This window comes from Carassius auratus, chromosome 3 (genome assembly GCF_003368295.1).
Source record: "Carassius auratus strain Wakin chromosome 3, ASM336829v1, whole genome shotgun sequence".
In the NCBI taxonomy this organism is placed as follows: domain Eukaryota; kingdom Metazoa; phylum Chordata; class Actinopteri; order Cypriniformes; family Cyprinidae; genus Carassius; species Carassius auratus.
This window is the reverse complement of record NC_039245.1, coordinates 15364396-15378395: the sequence shown is the minus strand read 5'-3', so window position 1 is coordinate 15378395 and position 14000 is coordinate 15364396. Positions and strand designations below refer to the sequence as shown.

Below are 14000 nucleotides of genomic sequence, written 5' to 3'. Positions count from 1 at the left end.
GACAAAACTCTGACTATATAAGTGCAGTATTAAATATTTGATTATAAACAATGTATTTACAACTCTAATCATCTCTAAATGAAGTCAAATTCAAGTCAATTTTTATGCTCACAAAACGTTGTTTATAATATGCTAATATCTTCGTGCCTTACAGTGGCGTTGTCACTGGACAATTCTGCAATGAATAAAATGAAGCAGCTGAGATTTGCTATATATAATATCTCGCTTTATGTGACTGCACTGCATGTTTGCAGAAAAACTTTACATGAAGAACTGCAGTATAATATAGTTACATTTGCTAAGAATATAAAAGTACATTCACAATGAAATATTAAAAACAGACCTCCAATATAAATGTCACTGTGATCTGGCCAACTTTAAAACCAGCAAGTGATAAGTAATCTTCAAGAGGGAAATGTGTAAATATGATCAAACACAGACTTCATAGCGATCAGTCTAAATATAGACGCAAAGTGACGAGAATCTGTGGAACAAATAGATAGTGTGTGTGTGTGTGTGTGTGTGTGTGTGTGTGTGTGTGTGTGTGCATGCGGTTTGGGTGGTTTATGAGGATACAAATTTGTATAATGACAGAGGAATTGAAATATAAAGGTGGTTTATGAAAACACTACCCATTTCCCTGTAATTCAAAATGCAAAAGGGTTAGGGTTAGGTGTAGGGTTGGTGTAGGGCCATAGAATATACAGTTTCTACATTATAAAAACCATTACGCCTGTAAACCACAAATCCAAGTGCGTGTGTGTGTGTGTGTGTGTATTTGAGAGTGTGAGATCCCAGATAGGTCCTTTAAAGTATCTTGGAGAGGTGAGGTGTCCAAGTCGTAACATTCGCCGGTTTCCCACTGAAGCTAAGCAGGGCTGAGCTGGTCAGTACCTGGATGGGAGACCTCCTGAGAAAACTAGTGCTGCTGGAAGAGGTGCTAGTGAGGGCAGTAGGAGAAGTCGTGGCCCAATGGTTAGAGAGTTTGGCTCCTAACCCTAGAGTTGTGGGTTCAAGTCTCGGGCCGGCAATACCACAACTGAAAAAATAAAAACCGTATGGAGAGGATAGTAAATCAGGGAAACAAAATAACAGGGAGGAAGCAGATGACTATGGCTCAGTTATACTATAGACAGGTGTTGGGTAAAGCCGAGAACACTTTGTTAGATGATTCTCACCCCTTGTATTCTGGGTTTCATCTTCTCCCGTCTGGTAGCCGGTTTAGAACTCCGCTTACTAAAACTAATCGGTTCAAAAATTTGTTTGTCCCCTCAGCTGTAAAACTTTTAAATTCTAGGTCAATTTTTTCATGTATGTGTGTGTGACATTGTTTTATGTGTATGCTTGTTTGCTGCAACCCAATTGCCTTCGGGAAATGAATAAAGATGAACTGAACTGAACTGAACTGACTGAGGTGCCCTTGAGCAAGGCACTGAACCCCCAAACTGCTCCCCGGGCGCCGCAGCATAAATGATGCCCACTGCTCCGGGTGTGTGTTCACAGTGTGTGTGTGTGTGTGTGTGTGTGTGTTCACTGCTGTGTGTGTGTGTGTGTGTGTGTGTGTGTGTTCACTGCTGTGTGTGTGCATTTCGGATGGGTTAAATGCAGAGCACAAATCCTGAGTATGGGTCACCATACTTGGCTGAATGTCATGTCACTTTCTTTTTTTTTACTTTCTAGGGGGCGCTCGCCCTGTGGTCTGTGTGGGTCCTAGCGCCCCAGTGTAGTGATGGGGACACTATACTGTCAACAAGCACCGTCCTTCGGGTGAGACGTTAAACCGTGGTCCTGACTCTCTGTGGTCATTAAAAATCCCAGGATGTCTTTCAAAAAGAGTAGAGGTGTGACCTCGGCATCCTGGCTAAATTCGCCCATTGACCTCTGACCATCATGGCCTCCTAACAATCCCCATATCTGCTGATTGGCTTCATCACTCCGTCTCCTCTCTATCAGTAAGCTGGTGTGTGGTGTTGGGGTATGGGGTTGCATGAGTGTGTGTGGCATGAGCAGCTTACACATCTGGAAAGATGAGCTCCATCAATGCTGAAAGGTATATCCAAGCTCTAGAACAACATATGCTCCAATCCAGATGTCGTCTCTTTCAGGGAAGACCTTGCCTTTTCCAACATCACAATACCAGACCACATACTGCATCAATTACAAAATCATGGCTGTGTAGAAGAAGGATCTGGGTACTGAAATGACCAGCCTGCAGTCCAGATCTTTCACCCATAGAAAACATCTGGTGCATCATAAAGAGGAAGATGTGACAAAGAAGACCTAAGACAGTTGAGCAACTAGAAGCCTGTATTAGACAAGAATGGGACAACATTCCTCTTCCTAAACTTGAGCAGCTTGTCTCCTCAGTCCCCAGAGACTGTTAAAAAAGTAGAGGGAATGCCACACAGTGCTAAACACGGCCTTGCCCCAACTTTTTTAGAGATGTGTTGATGCCATGAAATTTAAAATCAACTAATTTTTCCCTTAAAATTATTTGTCACCTATGTTGTTTTCTGAATAAAATATTGTAATTTGAAACTTCCACATCATTGCCTTTTGTTTTTATTCACAATTTGTACAGTGTCCCCACTTTTTGCAATCAGGTTTGTATTTGTCATGAGACTGGGTTGAACTATACATTTATTTTCGCATAGCTATAAGAAGTGTTAAACAGACGACGTGTGCAGTTGCTGTACTGTATTAAAGTTTTAATCAGGATAAAAACACATGTTAAAACCTAACATAAGCAGTAGCAATTACAAACAACAGCATATCTAAAAGTATGAGACAACAACAAACAAAAAACATAGGCCTACCATTAAAAGCCAAGCTTGCACAGGTTCTGCGCGACCCTCTTCAATAATATCCTCTGCTTCTCAATCAGCCTCAAACTGAGATATTAATGACACCGTTGTTTACAATACAACGAGAGCACATGCTGCTCATGCGGTTTAGCCAATCACAACACACTGGGCTATCTAACCAATCGGAGCCAATCACCTATTTTCTGAGGGAGGGGCTTCATAATAGAAGGAAATGATCAGGGACAGAATTAAGCTAAATTATGTGAAAAAAAATGTTTTCTAAAAAACTTAGCATATACACATGTTAGACTGCACCCCATAAACACAATCAGGCCTAGAAAAAAACAGGCAACCATCCCTTTAATTTTAATGAGCTGAAAAGAATACGTCACACCTCTGTTTATCAATTTGCACTGGCTTCCAATAGCTGCTCGCATAAAATTCAAGGCATTGATGTTTGCCTACAAAACTACCACTGGCTCTGCTCCCATTTACCTAAATTCGTTACTTCAGTCTTATGTGCCTCTAGAAGCTTGTGTTCTGCAAGTGAACGTCGCTTGATTGTTCATCCCAAAGAAGCACAAAGTCACTTTTACAGACTTTTAAATTAAATGTTCCCTTCTGGTGGAATGACCTCCTCAACTCAATCCGAGCAGCTGAGTCCTTAGCCATCTTCAAGAATCGGCTCAAAACACATCTCTTCCATCTTTATTTGACCCTCTAACTCTAGCACTTTTTATTCTAATTCTGTTTTTTTTTTTTTTTTTTTTAAAGAAAACACTCTTTTAGACTGGCACTCTATTCATTGACTGTTTCCTGAAAAAAACACTAGCTTTTCTCATCTATTTTTTTATTATTACATGATTAACAAAAAACAAAAAGGCCTCTAACATTAGTTTGCTCTATTCTTTTTCTATTCTGTTTTCTTTTAATTTATTATATTATCTAAAAAAAACTCCATTGCTTTTTAGTTGATTTTGATTGCTTCTATTGTCACTAGGCATCTGCTAAATGTAATGTAAATGTGTGAGTGAGTGAGAACTTGTGTGCTCATAGTTGCTCTCATTCTGCGCTGAACAGCTGAGGATGCGACGGCTGCACAGAGGTGTGTGTGTGTGTGTGTGTGTTGGCGTCTCTCAGGTGTCTGGAGTGTCGCTCTCCATGCGTCTGGCAGGTATAAACAGGTGTGAATGTGGTAGTGTGGTGGGTGCAGTAGGAGACACTGGTCTGTTCAGCCCTTCACTCTCACATCACTCTCCCCTGAGCACAGACACTTTCTAGTCAAACCTAAAGGTCAAATGTACTAAGATGCACACAGCAGCCAGATTTTAAATAATAATACATAATCAAATAAACCACTAAAATACAATGTAATGCACTTAGGGTAAATGTCTTCCAAATAGAAATGGTTTATTAATGTTATAAATATTTTTATTCTTATAATCTCAGCATATCTTCAAAAAAAGGAGATAAATGTTTTCTATAGGTTTTAAACTGATTGGAAAAACAAGATTCTAAACCAAATCAGGCAATATAAATATATAAATGTAAATATAATTTATTATATACTGCATCTTTAAAAACCAATGAAATAATTAAATAAGCATGTAGAGCTTGAAAGCAATGTAAACATTTAGGATAAATAAATGTAAATAAACATCCTCAAAGTAATACATTTTTTTTATTAGAATAATCTCAAAATCTTTCGTTAGTAGTATTGATTATATATATTTTCTAAAACAACTGACTTCTTCAGTTCCTGTTTAGATAGGTGTACTCTAAAGAGGGATTTCCACACTCTAAACAAACAATGACACTGCAGTACTTTCTACAAGAAAACACCATTTCAGAACTTAACATTACATTCAGTCTTACTTCTTGTTATTATTTGTGAAATTTACTAGAGATTTCTGAGTGAAAACTTTCAGTGAATATAAACCTGTGGTTTTTATGCCTTAATCATGTGTGAGCTCATGCATTTCTCTCACTGAAATAACAAACTAACTCAAATCATGTCAAAAACACACGATCAGTGCTTCACATTCTAGTGCATTTCTACTCAACTCAAACTGAACCTGGATTATCTAAGGAGATTCTGACCAACATCAGCTGCATCTTTAATTGGTTTTGCATATATAACATCAATTGCAATTGTTTTTGTTTTGTAATTCACTTTGGATAAATGTGTCTGGTGAATGCATGAATAACAGCCCACAACACTAACTGAATGTGTTCCAGCTGTGTAATTTTGATGGTGATATTGATTGTGATAGTGATGGTGATGGTGTTTTTGATGGTGATGGTGATAGTGATGGTGATTTTGAAGGTGATAGTGATGGTGATGGTAATTGTGATTTTGATGGTGAATTTGATGGTGACAGTGATAGTGATGGTGATTTTGATGGTGATTGTGATTTTGATGGTGATACTGATAATGATTGTGATGGTGATTTTGATTGAGATGCTGATAGTGATTGTGATTTTTTATGGTGATGGTGATAGTGATGGTGATTGTGATGGTGGTTTTGATGGTGATTGTTATAGTGATTGTGATTTTTTATGGTGATGGTGATAGTGATGGTGGTTTTGATGGTGATTGTTATAGTGATTGTGCCGGTTGGTGTGGTGGTCTGATTTGAGTGAACTTGTCTCAGGTTCGACACGGGATCAGCGAGTGTTAAGCAAGAGGATGATGAGGAAGGAGGCGGTCAGAAATCAGCTTGAGTCAATTACAGCTGGATGAGTGACGAGCTGCTGTAATCTCTAATTCAATCAATTTAAGAGCAGCACCACTCATCTGAGGAGCTATTAGGAGCAGCCTGAGTGTGTGAGACGCTAAAGTGGGTTATTCACTGTGAGTGTGTGTGTGTAGGCAGTGATATGTAGGTTGGACGATCCAGAGTTTGTGGGGTGCAACAGAGACCAGAGGCGGGAGTTCGGCCCATTTGGGTCGGCCCAGTTTCTTAAAGTGGAACTGTGCTCCACTACCTGTGTGTGTGTGTGTGTGTGTGTGTGTGTGTGTGTGTGTGTGTGTGTGTGTGAGGCCAAGTGCTAGTGACGTGCAGGACTCAAGCATGTTCTCTGAGCCAAACATTTCTCTACACAACTCATTAATGTGCAAGTGTTTCAGAGCTGGATTCTTTGAGGCTCTTACAAGCATGAAATGATCTGCTGCTGTGTTCATGAGCGAGTGCTCACATTACTGACTCGCTCAAGATGTAAAGATTTCTGTCACTGCTACCAGCAGATGATCTTAATAATTATATTAGAAATTACATTACTTGCCAAAAGCTTGGAATAACTAACTAAGATTAATATTTTTGAAAGGGTATCTTCTGCTCATCAAGGCGGCATTAATTTCATTTATTTGAAAAAACTTGTTAAAATTACAAATGACCTGCTCCTTGCGTCAGACCAAGGCTCTCATTTCTAGTCTTACTTGATCTTAGTGCTGCGTTCGACACCATAGATCATGACATACTCATAGATCGATTACAAAACTATACAGGTATTCAAGGGCAGGCTCTAAGATGGTTTAGATCCTACCTGTCCGATCGCTACCATTTTGTTTATTTAAATGGGGAGTCATCTCATTTATCATCAGTAAAATATGGAGTGCCACAAGGATCCGTCCTAGGTCCCCTTCTATTTTCAATATACATGTTGCCCCTTGGTAATATTATTAGAAAATACAGAATTAGCTTCCACTGTTATGCTGATGATACTCAGCTATATATCTCAGCGAGACCAGATGAAACTTCCCAATTATCTAAGCTAACAGAGTGTGTTAAAAATGTAAAAGATTGGATGACAAATAATTTTCTCCAATTAAATTCGGATAAGACAGATACTAATTATTGGACCAAAAAACACTACACTACAATCTGCAACTAGACGGATGTACTGTTACTTCCTCTACAGTCAGAAATCTGGGTGTTATATTAGACAGCAATTTGTCTTTTGAAAATCATATTTCCCATGTTACAAAAACTGCATTCTTCCATCTTAGAAACATTGCCAAGCTACGAAACATGTTATCTGTTTCTGATGTAGAAAAGCTAGTTCATGCATTCATGAGCTCTAGACTGGACTATTGTAATGCACTTCTAGGTGGTTGTCCTGCTTCTTCAATAAACAAGCTACAGGTCGTCCAAAATGCAGCAGCTAGAGTCCTTACCAGGTCAAGAAAATATGATCATATTACCCCAATTTTACAGTCTCTGCACTGGCTACCTATTAAGTTCCGTATCAGTTACAAATTATCATTATTTACCTATAAGGCCCTAAATGGTTTAGCTCCTGCGTACCTAACTAGCCTTCTACCACGTTACAATCCATCACGCTCCCTAAGGTCACAAAACACTGGACTTTTGGTCGTTCCTAGGATAGCAAAGTCCACTAAAGGAGGTAGAGCTTTCTCACATCTGGCTCCCAAACTCTGGAATAGCCTTCCTGATAATGTTCGGGGTTCAGACACACTCTCTCTGTTTAAATCTAGATTAAAAACACATCTCTTTCATCATGCATTCAAATAATGCATCTCTTAATTTGTGACTGCAGTTCAGTTGCATCTGATCAAATGTGCATTTTTATTCTTTAGCTTGGGTTAAACTAATTTTACTTTGTTGGAACAGCAGCTATGCCAATGATGTCTCTATGTGTTTCTCTGTTTCTGCTGGATTTCCATCCCGTGGTAACTAGGATTTACACAAGCTCCAGTCTGGATCCAGAACACCTGAGAAGAGATGATGCTGACCCTCAGAGGACCTCAGATGATGCTAACCCTGAATCAACAAACAGAAGTGTGACTGCATCATATAATAATTTGCTTTTAATAATGTTCATCATCTGGCTGACTACGTTTTGTATTAGTTTTTCTGAAAAATCCTGTCAAACGTGCACAAACTGACAGTGACCACTTATAAGCTACAACTAAATATTGTAGAAACATAATTTTCTGTAAAGTTGATTTGTAACAATTTGTATTGTAAAAAGCGCTATAAAAATAAACTTGAATTGAATATCATTTTTTTGTAAGATTATGAATGTCTTTACTGCCAATGATCTATTAATATTACTGTATTTATTGAACTTACCCCAATGTTTTGAAAAGGTTTCCAGAAAAATGTGAACAGCAAACAAGAAACTTTCAAAAGCATCTAATTTTTTTTTAACTTTTGAACGATACTGTAAATATTATGATATATTAAATACATAAATGGCTTGTTTCACATTTTATCATTGTTTATCATGTTCTTACAGAAAATCAAAGATGTTAGATTTAATAATCTAGTAGACTAACAGTGTGCTAAGCTAGCTGTGCGAGTAAAAAACAATGATTCATTTCAAGAGAGATTAGAGTGTGTTTTCTAATCAGGTGCTGGACAGAGCCCACATTAAAAGCCCTTTCCTCAATGGAATCACAGCACAGCCTGAAATAAACACTTGAAAGTGTGTTTTGGATGTTTTCTTTACTAGTCTGAAACACATCTCCACCAGAGCATGAGAAACATCTCTTGCCTTAAAAACTAAACAATCGACCTTAATGAAGATTGTAATTAATTATTTTGATGTGTTGAAATAATGGAAAAACATATACCACCATGATTCACTGACAATATCATTTTTACAAAACTCAGAAGAGAGACAGAGACACATATGTGCTCCGTCATGAATGAATCCTGCAGCATGTGCTGAATGAAACCAGAACAACACACACACACACACACACACACTCACACTCACACACACCGCTGTAAATTTAGAGAATCGTCTAGAACAGAACATTGTGGGGGGGTCTCACTCTCCTACACACACACTCACCGAACAGCCCAAGTCTCGGTCGCGCGCACGTCCTCCGGCGGATCCGGCGTCCCGTTCACATTCACCTCTGCTGAAACGGCTTCACTCCGCATTTAGTCCAATTGTAAAAGAGCAGAAAGAGGCGCGTGTGTCTGCTCATCTGGAGACGCGACGCAGTCCAGACCCATGGATGAAGCGGGTCTCCTCAGGAGAAACAGAAGAGAAGAGCTGCGTCCAAACACTCATCCAGCGCGAGGACTGTCAGACACACACCTATACGACCGCGGAGAGACACGCTGGGGTGATGGAGGCGAAGCGCGCGCGCACACACACAAGGATTACTTTACATGGTCTGATGATACTCTCTAGTAATAAACAGGTTCATTACTCTCTCTCTCACACACACACACACACACACAAGAGCGCTGATGCGTGAATAACAGTGTATATCAGAAATAACGGCAGATCAATGAATGAAACTCAGGGAGAGATAATGGAGTGAGTGGGATTATGAAGGGTGTGTGTGTTAGACTGATGTGTGCAAACACACACAGGTGAGAGACCAGTAGAATGAAGAGAGGGAGAGAGATGAGTGTGTATTATAATGTGTTTGTGATCACACACACACACACACACACACCTGCCTGAGGTAAGACACACGTCTCTCTCTCTCTACGTCACTGCATGTGTGTGTTCATGTGTGTGCTTCACAAACAGAACACACTCTCTCTCTCACACACACACACACACACACACTACAGTGAACACAAATCAACCTACCTACAGTCAAACAACCAAAGGAGGAATAGGAAGAGAAAAGAAGAACACACAGTCCTGTAAAACCTTCGGCGGCTCACAAATCAGAGAAACTACAAATGAGAGAGAGATGAGAAGATGATGGACAGAGCGAGAGGATGAGAGGAGAGCGCGCCTCCCACAATCACGAGGAGGAAGAGGAAGAACAAACTAAACAAAAAACAAACAAAAGGCAAATAGTCCCGGCTGCCTCCGTGCTGCTGCTCTTTTGGAGTGTGTGTGTGTGTGTGTGTGTGTCCCTGTCTCTAACGGCTCGCGAAAACACCTGCTCCCAGCACACACACTCACACTGGCGCTCACATGCTGCTGTCTGGACTCACTGCATCTGTATGACTGCGCCACACACACACACACACACACACACACACACGAGTGCTGCTGCCGGTAAGAGAGTCTCTGCCTCTCTCTCTCTCTCTCTCTCTCTCTCTCTCTGTCTGTCTCTCTCTCTGTCTCTCTCTCTTTCTCTCTCTCTCTCTCTCTGTCTCTCTCTCTCTCTCTCTCTGTCTGTCTCTCTCTCTGTCTCTCTCTCTTTCTCTCTCTCTCTCTCTCTGTCTCTCTCTCTCTCTCTCTTCAGACAGTGCTGTTGTGTCTCCCTCTGCTGGCGGACAAGAGTAATGGCACACTGCTCTACGGACTTTTACGGCTTTTGAACTGTTTGACCTGTTCTCAGTGGGTGCATCACTGAGTGGGGAGAACCTGTTTAATGTTTTGATCGGAACAGAAGAGCGGTGTTTTGACCCACGACTACGCTGCCTCACCGTCACCCAGTTGCCCTGCTGCAGGGGCTCTGCTGGAACCGGACAATGTACAGGAATCCCTGAGCTAGACGCATCCAAAGCCATATCTAGAGCCCTAACATTCTTACTGTCCTCAATTAAAGTTTGGATGCGTGTCTCTAATTCTGAAATCTTCTCTGTCAGCCTAACTGTTTCCCTGCATTTATCACATGTGAATCCCTCATCAGCGACAGAGATAGATAAACTGTACATGTGGCAAGAGGTGCAAATAACAATTGTAGGAGAAGCCATTACTCACCGTGCTTGATGAAATATTCTTACTGCGGTTGTTTGATGAACTTGTGAAAAACTGGAGCGAGAGAGAAAAGAAACAGAACAAGAGAAATGGAAATGATAGGTGCAAAGTGATAGTAAGATTTTTGTCTGGACCGAATTTTAGAGAGGGCCGAGTTCAAAATGAAGCACACTTTCCAGCACTTTCACGTTCACTGTTCCCCAGTGGTGGTGAGATCTACATCTTCAAGAAACATGAAGAAACGACTCTTCTGTGAGCTCTTGATTAGGGATGGGTACCGAAACCCGGTATTAAAATGGCCCCGGGGCTAAATTATGAAAGACCGTAGTATCAGTAAGATCTGACGGTACCGGTTCTGCTTTCGGTACTGGAGGGGAAAACATTAATGTACTATGTATTTTTGCTTAATAATGTTATCGTGCACATTTTACCTCACCAAACATTTCTAATGTGCGATCATATTAAGACGTTTGTCTGTGAGATCTGCGAGATCGCTCATGCGCGCCGCGGAGGCTGTCTGTCAGTCACACAAACACACACACACACACACACACCACAACGAGCACAGCGCACAAACAGACATAATAGTATGAAAACTCCCGCTTAATTATAAAGCGGGAGTTTTATAAAGAGATTTGCTTAATAATGTTATCGTGCACATTTTATCTTACCAAACATTTCTAATTTGCGATATTATTAAGACATTTAAATGTAGGCTTTGGGGGAAAAAATCAGAAAGCGGCGCCTAGCGTTTTCCACGTGTTTTTAGACGCGATATGTGAACGGCCCCTTACAGTACGAAAACTCCTGCTTAATACAAAGAGTGATGGCGGAGACAGCAAAACGTTCCAAAGTGTGGTTATACTTCACTAGAGTTGATACAGACAACGCTGGTTCTCATAAGTGTAACAAAATTTTTGCAAGTAAGGGCGGAAACACAAGCAATCTGTCCAAGCATCTTTCAAAAGTGCATTATGTGCAGACAGAGAAATGCAAAGTTTTCGACTGCCTAACACAACACAGAGTAACACGACACAAAGTTCTGAAAAGAATACCGTTAAAGTACCGGACCGTTAAGCAGTTTCGGTAAGAGTAGTAATACCGTTTAAACCTTAACGATACCCATCCCTACTCTTGATCCACTCTCTGCTCTCTGAAACACTTCATCTGCAGCCACTGGTTTAAAATAATAAAATAACAGCATGAAGTAACTAAATAAAACCCTAGCCTTAAAATAAAACACATGCAATAAATTCTCATTTACAATATAATAAAATATAATTTACAACTTACAATTACAATAATATAATATTATTAATAAACAATAAATATAAATTATGCACCCAAAGTATTGCATTTCAATGTTGTTGTAATTGTACTTTTACACAGCAGCTTTACACTGAAAACACATGACCATGTCATCACATTAACAAAGACTCATTCACTGGACATTGATGTGAGTGAGAGATATACAAATCATATCAACACAAAGAAAGGCCTTTGTGTAACACTAACACATTCTCTGATATTTACATGAAATTCCTCTGAAGCTGGAGGATGGAGAAATCTAATACATTGTCTTTAACCTTGCCTTATAAACAGAGGCATTGTTGTGTAAGAATAGAAGAGTGTGCTGTTAAACTATTGGTATACAATTAGAAGCACACAGTTCCCTAGAATATCATTATATGCCTAAATGTTAAGATAAGTATTCATAGAACTTACTAAAGTAGTTAAAACCTGTTCATTAGAAGGGGTGTCCCAAAATTTTGTCAATACAGTATACAAGCACAACCTAGCTCTTCAAAACCTATGCCTGCAATTTAATAATATTATTACTTCTGCTGTTGCGATTGACCATTAGCTATCATTAACACAATTCATTCAGAACCTTTTCAATGGACACAGAGTTTCAACACCACACTGTTCTCTGATATGGCATGAGTTTGACTACTTTATCAGTTTTATTAATAGAAATGCTTCACTGGGGCAAAAAAAGATCCTAAAATAATTAAAAGCAGCATTTCCAGCAGTATCCAACATTTCTCAATCATGATCTTCCTCGGCTAAATGTGACTATTAATCTAACAGCTGTATTCCTTCCACAGACAGCATACAATGTTAAAAATGTCCTACATTATAAACCTTTAGCTTAATACACGGTAGATAACTGTGACCCTGCCTGTGGAAACCCAGCTATAGTATTTATTAAATAGTGTAATCAGAAGGTGAATTTGTAGGTTTTCTATAGCAAAACTAAAATGTGCCCCCCGTTGAACTCGAAGAAATCTCTAAATTGAGGGTTTACCATCTGATCTCACTGACTCTGGGCTACAGAGGACGGGACAAAACCATACAGTGAATGGGAGGAGATCATTTAACCACAGATGCACAAATAAGCCGTAGTTTAGTTTTATTTGTAACTCTTTGGGAGATACATTCATAATTTCTATTACATTACTACTACTAGATTGATTGAAGAATGACTAAAAACTGGAAAAACAGCAGAAGAACTGAGCTCAGCTCCACGGCTGCCATTCGTGGCACCATCTAGATTGAAAAAAAAAAATAGTATGAAAATTAATTAGAGTTATAAGCATTCAAGTCAAGTCAAGTCACCTTTATTTATATAGCGCTTTAAACAAAATACATTGCGTCAAAGCAACTGAACAACATTAATTTGGAAAACAGTGTGTCAATAATGCAAAATGATAGTTAAAGGCAGTTCATCATTGAATTCAGTGATGTCATCTCTGTTCAGTGTCTGTGCATTTATTTGCAATCAAGTCAACGATATCGCTGTAGATGAAGTGACCCCAACTAAGCAAGCCAGAGGAGACAGCGGTAAGGAACCGAAACTCCATCGGTGACAGAATGGAGAAAAAAACCTTGGGAGAAACCAGGCTCAGTTGGGGGTCAGTTCTCCTCTGACCAGACGAAACCAGTAGTTCAATTCCAGACTGCAGCAAAGTCAGATTGTGCAGAAGAATCATCTGTTTCCTGTGGTCTTGTCCTGGTGCTCCTCTGAGACAAGGTCTTTACAGGGGATCTGTATCTGGGGCTCTAGTTGTCCTGGTCTCCGCTGTCTTTCAGGGCAGTAGAGGTCCTTTCTAGGTGCTGATCCACCATCTGGTCTGGATACGTACTGGATCCGGGTGACTGCAGTGACCCTCTGATCTGGACACAGACTGGATCTGGTGGCTACGGTGACCTCGGAATAAGACAGAAACAGACAAATATTAGCGTAGATGCCATTCTTCTAATGATGTAGCAAGTACATCGGGTGTTATGTGAAGTGTTTCCGGTTCTGGTTTACCTAATTAATGCAGCCTAAAAATCCTTTAACGGATTTGGATATTAAAAGCATATTGGTATGTTGAGATGTGTAAACTGGTGTGTAAACCAGGTTAAAGAGATGGGTCTTTAATCTAGATTTAATGGTAAATGGACTGCATTTATATAGCGCTTTCAACAGACCACATGGCCATCCAAAGCGCTTTACAATTTGCCTCACATTCACCCATTCACACACACATTCACACACCG

At 39.8% G+C, this 14000-nt stretch overlaps 1 pseudogene across 1 annotated transcript in view; it reads right to left on the bottom strand.

The window, feature by feature from the left end:
* The window catches only part of LOC113054676 (glutamate receptor ionotropic, NMDA 2B-like), a 60886-nt pseudogene extending 51071 nt beyond the window's left edge, over positions 1–9815 (bottom strand). Inside the window, exon 1 of the transcript XR_003277418.1 lies at positions 8628–9815. The product of XR_003277418.1 is annotated as a glutamate receptor ionotropic, NMDA 2B-like (transcript). The remainder of the gene's footprint in view (positions 1–8627) is intronic.
* Between the last annotated feature and the right edge of the window lie 4185 nt (positions 9816–14000).